Raw genomic sequence first — 7,096 nt, 5'->3', positions numbered from 1 at the left:
GCCAGGACAAGGGGCCATGGGCACAAACTGAAGCAGAAGAAGTTCCAGTTGAACGGGAGGAAGAACTTGTTGACTGTGAGGGTGCCTGAGCCCTGGCCCAGGCTGCCCAGGGGGTCTGTGGAGTCTCCTTCTCTGGAGATATTCAAAGCCCACTTGGACGATGTCCTGTGTAACATGCTCTAGGAGAACCTGCTTTAGCAGGGGGGTTGGACTTGATGATCTCCTGAGGTCCCTTCCAACCCTTGTGATTCTGTGATCAATGGAGAAATGAATACAAGGCAGAGGAGGGCGGCAACCTTTAGCAAGGCTCTGGTAAGCTCAGCTTTCTTTTCCAGAGTCGCACTCATGATCAGATGTCAGCTCCTGGGCTTGGCTAAGGGACTGCAGGCTGTTGTTCTCCAGGGAGCTCCAGACCTTGGTGCAAGAGGGCTGTAAAGTGGCGGCTGCCAAGCCCCGTTGGTCGTGCAGGCAGGAGCCCGTTCGCCTGCGTACGGTGCTGAGCCGCGGGCGGTCTTGCTCAAGTCATGGCACGCACAGATTAATTCTTTCCACAATGGGGAGGGGGACTTATTCCAAGAAAACCTGATCCAAAATGATCAAGGTGGCTTAATAACGCAAGGCAAACGGCAGTGCTGTGGCCCTGCTAGACAATAGCAAAACACATTCAGTTACGCAGCTCAGACCTTGCTGCATTACACATGTAATTAGGTTGTTTCCATGGTAATGATCTAATTATGGTCTTCTTGGCTTTGTGTAATCACATTTGCTGCAGTTTGGCAGAGCTGTTTTCCTTATTTTTGAACTGCAACACTTGGCAAGATGTTCTTTCTAAAGCTGAATAATAATTTTGCCTGATGCAAACCGGCAAGTCTGTGAGGTTTTATTTAAAGCAGGGTTGAAGATACAAGACAAGACAAAGCTATATATACATCTATCTATCTCATGTATATAATATATATGTATATATAAAGAAGGATTTTTATCCCTGTAATTTCTATTCCTCTTTCCTTCCTACCTTTTTTTTGCAAGTGCTTAAAATAATGAATTGCAGCACTAGCTCCCACGTTGGAGGGAAAACTCCAGAGACCTCTCTTCTGCTCCCGGGGTTAGTGACGGGCTGACCCCAGGGCATGAGATTTCACTTCTCCCTGCCCTATTTTCCCTGTCTGGGAATAATGATACCCATTTCACATAAGATGTATATGCAAAATGTACATTATTTCCATGAAACTATTTCAGCCCTTGGTAAACATGATGCCTTCGAGGCAGCTGGTGAAGTCCTGTAGAAGGCCAAGGGCAAAACTCTTTTTGATTTCCATAGCGCTGCAATTTCCCATGTGTCTGTTCAAACGCCTTAGAAAAAATCAGATACAAAAAGCCAAATCTAGCAGCCTTGGCCAGCGTGGATCCTCCACCCTGCCACCCCAGAGCTGAGTGATCCAGGGGGTGCCAGATTTCGGTGAGACCTGCGGTATCTCCCGTAGCTGCGATGGCACCAGGGGGAATCCGGTGGCAGGGTTTGTTGTTGGGATCCCATGGTTTAGTGGTGGGATGGCAGGGTTAGGTTAACGCTTGGGCTTGATGATCTTAAAGGTCTTTTCCAACCTAAATGATTCTATGATTCTATGATCCCCTTTACCAAGCCCACCCTTCCCTACGGCTCGGCTTATTCCTCAGAATTATAGGGTGGGTTTAGGGAGATGCAGAGTTCAAGGCTCTGCCAGAGCCCATGCTCGTAGGGATTTATCATGGTCCGTGCTCTGTTGTGCAGGAGAGGCACTCCCCATAGCCTGTAATCTCTCCTAAGGCAGCTCTCCCCTTGAAGCCAGCTGCAAGATCTGGCTGCAGTTATCACTTATAAAGCTTTTTAAAGCTTTCTTACAAAACAAAAGATATATTTCCAGCTTGAGCAATAAGGGATCTGGGGAAAGACAGGAGATGAAAGGTCAAGCAAGAGGAGCTTGTGAAACCACGTCGGAGCGGAACGGCAGGCGGTAGTCAGCCAGCAGCTTGTGTTGCGATCGACAAGGCTATTCATGGAAAGGGGTTTGATTGGAGTTGCCATGACAATAGGAAACACCTAAAAAAGATCTATGAAATGTTATATCAGCATCAAGCCAAGAAGTTAAGCCAAATCCTGTGCTCTGGTTATTCCTATGAGTCAGTAGCTTTCACAGTAGTATTGCTAAGGGAAGGGTTTGGTGCCCTGACTTTGAAGATTTGGGAAGACAGGTATGAAATGTAAATTGCGATAGAAAAGATTTGTGCCGTAAAGAATTCACTGCGGAAGCTTGCTGGAAATCTCACAAATGCTGTTTACAGCCCTTGCCTAGCATACCTAATATGTACAGAGGCAACAGAGTCCTTGGGTTTTGATGGACAGATGGGTACGGCTGCTTTCGGAATGAATACAATACAGCACCCACTCTGCACATCCTCTGGGGTCTAGGCATTGAAATTCCCATCTCTAAACCTTTACAGGGAGATTCCAAATCCAGAACGAGTGGCACTAAATTGCAAGGACCCAGCAAAAATAATCCACTTTTGAAAGCAGTGTTTTCTCAAGATAGCAGAGGTGAGAAGAAAACCTGGTGTTGCCTTTTTTTGGAACGAATAATGATGTGCGGGTGGGTTTTTTTTTTCTTCATTTGAATCAACTCTGAGTACAGGATCCCTGGAGCTTACAGCAACAACCAGAGACTGTGGCCCCTGCTGGGGTTTTGTTTTGCAGCACTGACCATGCTGTTAGCCTGGAGAAAGTTATGCTATTGAGCCATATGCTTTCATGTTGTGTTCTGCAGAGAGTAAAACTAACTGTGATGAGCTATTGCCACTTAAGTTTAGCAGATCGACACCTCTCAAATGCCAAGAAGTACTCAAATAAGCCCGCAGCAAATGCTCGCGAACGGACAGGCAACTGCACAGCAGCCATGGTGGAAGTCAACCATGGAGCAGGGTGGGATTTCAGGTCTGCTCTGCTGCTGCTCCTAGAGGAGTGAACACCTTTCCTGAGGACTTTCAGCAGGTCACAGCTGATTGGCTTCCACGCCTTCCCTGCAGGGCGGGCAGGTACGCAACGTGTACCCTGCTGGAACATGGTTCTCCATTGATATACAGCCACCTCCTGGATGGGATGATATAGCAGCTGGGAAACAGGCCATAGCCTTAGTAAGACATTTTGTGCCTCAGGTACCCTTCCCCTTCCTCCTCCCCTGTCTTTCCAGCCAGCCAGGGGGAGGAAGAGGAGGGCAGCAATCAGCTGGAGGTTGGTTGACCCACAGTTGAGAGAGGACAGCAAGCGCTGAGGCTGGTGGGGGGCCAAGCTGCAGCAACCCAGCTTGTTCAAGGCTGCGGCTTCCCAGAAACATCGCAACACCAGTTCCTCACTGGAAACCCTACGGAAGAGCCTTCAGCTGAGGGGCAGCCCAGCTCCACTGGCCAGTGCCTGGGGGGAGCTGCTGGAAGGGGTGGGCTGGGTCCTCTCTGTATTTTGTCCCTGTGGTACAGCAGTGCTCTATGGGATACACAACCCAACCGTGAGGGCTATCATCTCCTGCTTCGCTGCCCATCGCCTCCCCTTCCAAGGGCTCAGCAACAGAAGGGACAGGCATGCCTCCAGAGGGAATAACGGTACATTAATGGGAGCCCTGTTCGCCCAACCTGCTGGTTCTTGTACTGTGGCTCTGGTTGCAGTACTGGAGAACACGGAACGGCGCATTTTACTGTGCAGGCTGCATAGATGCCCCTGCTGTGCAAAGCCTCACATGCCACCCGCAGTAATCATCATCACTTCAAGGTATCGCACGCTTGTAGGACTGAAATCAGAGCCGAGGAGCCTGCCTTCCTTTCCACGAGTCTGCAGATTTCGCTGGTGCCTCCAAGGGTTTTACCTGTGCCTGCAGAAGTGGCCAGGCCCCTCGATTTATTCTGCCCTTGTTTCTGTTTTCCGTAACCCGGATATTTGCATGATACACAGCAGCAACGCCGAGTGCCGGTACCTCCGTCCCGGCCACGCAGGCACCATATGCCACCTACCCATGTTAGTCCCAGGGAGCTCGGCAGTTGCAGGAGGACAATTTTCCAACTGTATGCGTGCACATTCCAGCTGACACTCGGCAGCTTTAATTCACGGACTGAACCTGATCCTTGCTCCCACCCCACCGATCGGGTAACCTTAACACCACGATCAATACAGGCAGATAATTACAACTAGTAGGAAAGCTAAGTGTATGTTTCCAGGTTTTTTCATCAAAACAAAGTCCTAGTGATATGTTCCTGCCAAGGCTTATACAATCCTGCTTTCTTACACTGGGAGCTCACAAGCCTAATACTGTACAATACTTTTTACATGAACACTCCCAACCAGAAATCCCCTCTCATCTAAATCTAGCTTGTCTGTCTTGCTATGAGTCTCTAATTCTGCATGTGTAGGGGCAAAACTGTCCCCCTGTCTCCCTTTTGATCTCCTGCCAAAGCCACCGACGTCAACAGCCAGAATGAGAATGGCTGAGCAAACTGAAAGACCAGCCCGTGAAACATCAGAGATTTCACCTTTGGGTTTCATCAGCTAAAGCTGGTTGATATAATTTCCCACTTTCTCCTGGCCACCCCAGATCTTGGTTTCTCAAACATACGTTGCCCTTTTGCTCTTTGTATATTTGCTTGGCTAATGATTGAGCAAAGCTTGTCCTTGGTGGATGTTGCCTTAGGAAGAGGTACTGGCAGGTGGCAGAGCCATTTCATGCCATCCCGGGAAGCACCAGACAGCTTACAGACATCCTGGTGTTCTGTGTCAGGTGAAGCACTAAGGAGGACATTGTTTCTGGCCACAAAATGTTGACTCCCAAGCCCAAAGGATATGGGACCACTCAACGCATGGTGTCAAGTGAAACACGAGCATTTTTCCTTTTTTCACTTGAAATCGTACAGAATCCATGAGGTCCACAAGGCTGTAGCGCATACACAAAGCATATGTACACACGGGGAGATCAATAGATTGCATACAGTGCACGTGGCATAATTCATGACTTTTCTTGAAGGCTGTCACAAATCTGAGATGTATTGGGTGAGAAGAGTACCAGGGTAGTCTTTTAATTAGCCCACAGCTCAGTTCCATTGTAAAATTCACTCTCTGACATTGCATCCAAAATTTATAACCTTTTAAATCAAAGGAACATCTCAGACTTGGAGTTTTTGCTAATCAGAGGTGTTAATGATTAAAACAAAAGCCTGAAAAAAGGGACATGCTAGACAATTATTCACAATATTCAGAACTGTTTCTCAGGCCAATGTGCTACCCTATAAAAATTAATCTGGAAAATAGATGGGGCTCCCAGCTGTCTCGCTCATCTCTGTATATTATCTGCTTGGTGCTGCTGGAGGTGGCGCGATGGGAAAGCTGCACTTTGCCCATCTGTGGTGCATGCTTCCCAGGACTGCTTGTTAAATGAGCAGAGTGTGGATGCTATAGGCCCTTCAGCTCAAGCACACCCATACGGGAGAGGAACACGTCTTGGTGAACACACCCAGGGCTCAGCAGCCTGAGCAAGCCCTAGACTGAGACGCTAGGAGGATGGGTATGGCACCGGCTTGAGAGGATTTGGGGTGCTATAGTAGATGACTGTGGTTCTTGACCGCATCACAGGATCCCAGCATGGAAGGGGGTGGCAGGGCCCTCGGGAGCTCACCCAGTGCCACCCCCCTGCCCAAGCAGGTTCTCCTAGAGCATGTTACACAGGACAGCGTCCAGGCGGGGGTTGAATATCTCCAGAGAAGGAGACTCCACAGCCCCCCTGGGCAGCCTGGGCCAGGGCTCGGGCACCCTCACAGTCAACAAGTTCTTCCTCCCGTTCAACTGGAACCTCTTGTGCTTCAGTTTGTGCCCATGGCCCCTTGTCCTGGTGCTGGGCACCACTGGGAAGAGTCTGGCTCTGTCCTCGTGACCCCCACCCTTGAGATAGTTGTAGGTGGTGATGAGATCCCCTCTCAGCCTTCTCTTCTCCAGGCTGAACAAGCCCAGCTCCCTCAGCCTTTCCTCATAGGGGAGATGGACATTTTGCTTCAGTAAGACACACACCACCACTCTTGGCTTCATGATGGCTGTTGCAAGATGTGACCTTCCTTTTGCTAGGATAAGAGCGTGGCTTTTGACACTGGTTGTGCCCTTGTCTGTATTTATTACATCGGTAACCATATCGTAAATAGTAGATTAAGAGTTTCCCAAATGAAATAGACCCCAAATAGCTTACAGGGTCTAAGTGGCCACTAAGTTTGGTTTCTTCATTTGCGTTTTTATCAGTCCCAGATGGAAAGGCTGTTCCCCACCGTGTCAAGGGATTTGAGGCAACTGCGCTGCAGATTGTGGCCATCGTGGGCGAATATTACTTTGTTTGCAAAAAGTTGTGGTTAAGAGACTTTTCGATGTTAGCAAAGAAAAGGAAGAGAAAGAAGTTTGGTGGATGCTCTTCCATATTTCCAGTAATATCACTTTCAGAAAACAGTTGTTAAGGAAACCACAGACAGCTCTTTGGCATTTCGAGGCACTGGCCCAGCTCCGGCAGGTCTGTGTGTTCTGGGAATGGCCAGCGGCCTCCCACGGAACTCAGCCCGCCTTGCCCAAAGGTGATGGAGCAGGAGGTGGCTGCAGGCTCCTGACATCCCAACCCTCCCAAAAAGCCCAGCTCCCCGGAACACTCCTGCCTAGGAAGGATTTTGCATCTGTGAGGAGGGACCGGCAGAGGTGCGTGGTTCGGATGGTGCTGGCTGCGGGTAAGAGCCCAGCAGCAGCAGAGAGCCCGGGGGAAGCCCATTAGTTAAGAGCTGAGGCACCCGACGCCGTTATCGCTAATGCCTTCAGCACAGGACAGGCCTGCAATCAATTTCATAATAAATCAACCCCATTTCCTAATACGAACTGATTTATCTGCCAGGCTGACTTGCCAAACACTATTAGAGGCTGAGGTCAAACTGAAAAAGACGTATCGCATTTTCAGCTTCTCCTCCTAAACTCCGCAGCTCGGAGGCACACTCCGCAGTCCCGGCTCCGCAGCTCTTTACCCTCCCCGGAGACCCCTCCTTCAGGAGACAAAATTTCATT

This window comes from Egretta garzetta, unplaced genomic scaffold, assembly GCF_000687185.1.
Source record: "Egretta garzetta isolate BGI_Z169 unplaced genomic scaffold, ASM68718v1 scaffold560, whole genome shotgun sequence".
Taxonomy (NCBI): domain Eukaryota; kingdom Metazoa; phylum Chordata; class Aves; order Pelecaniformes; family Ardeidae; genus Egretta; species Egretta garzetta.
The sequence above is the reverse complement of the archived record's forward strand: the minus strand, read 5'-3'. Positions refer to the sequence as shown.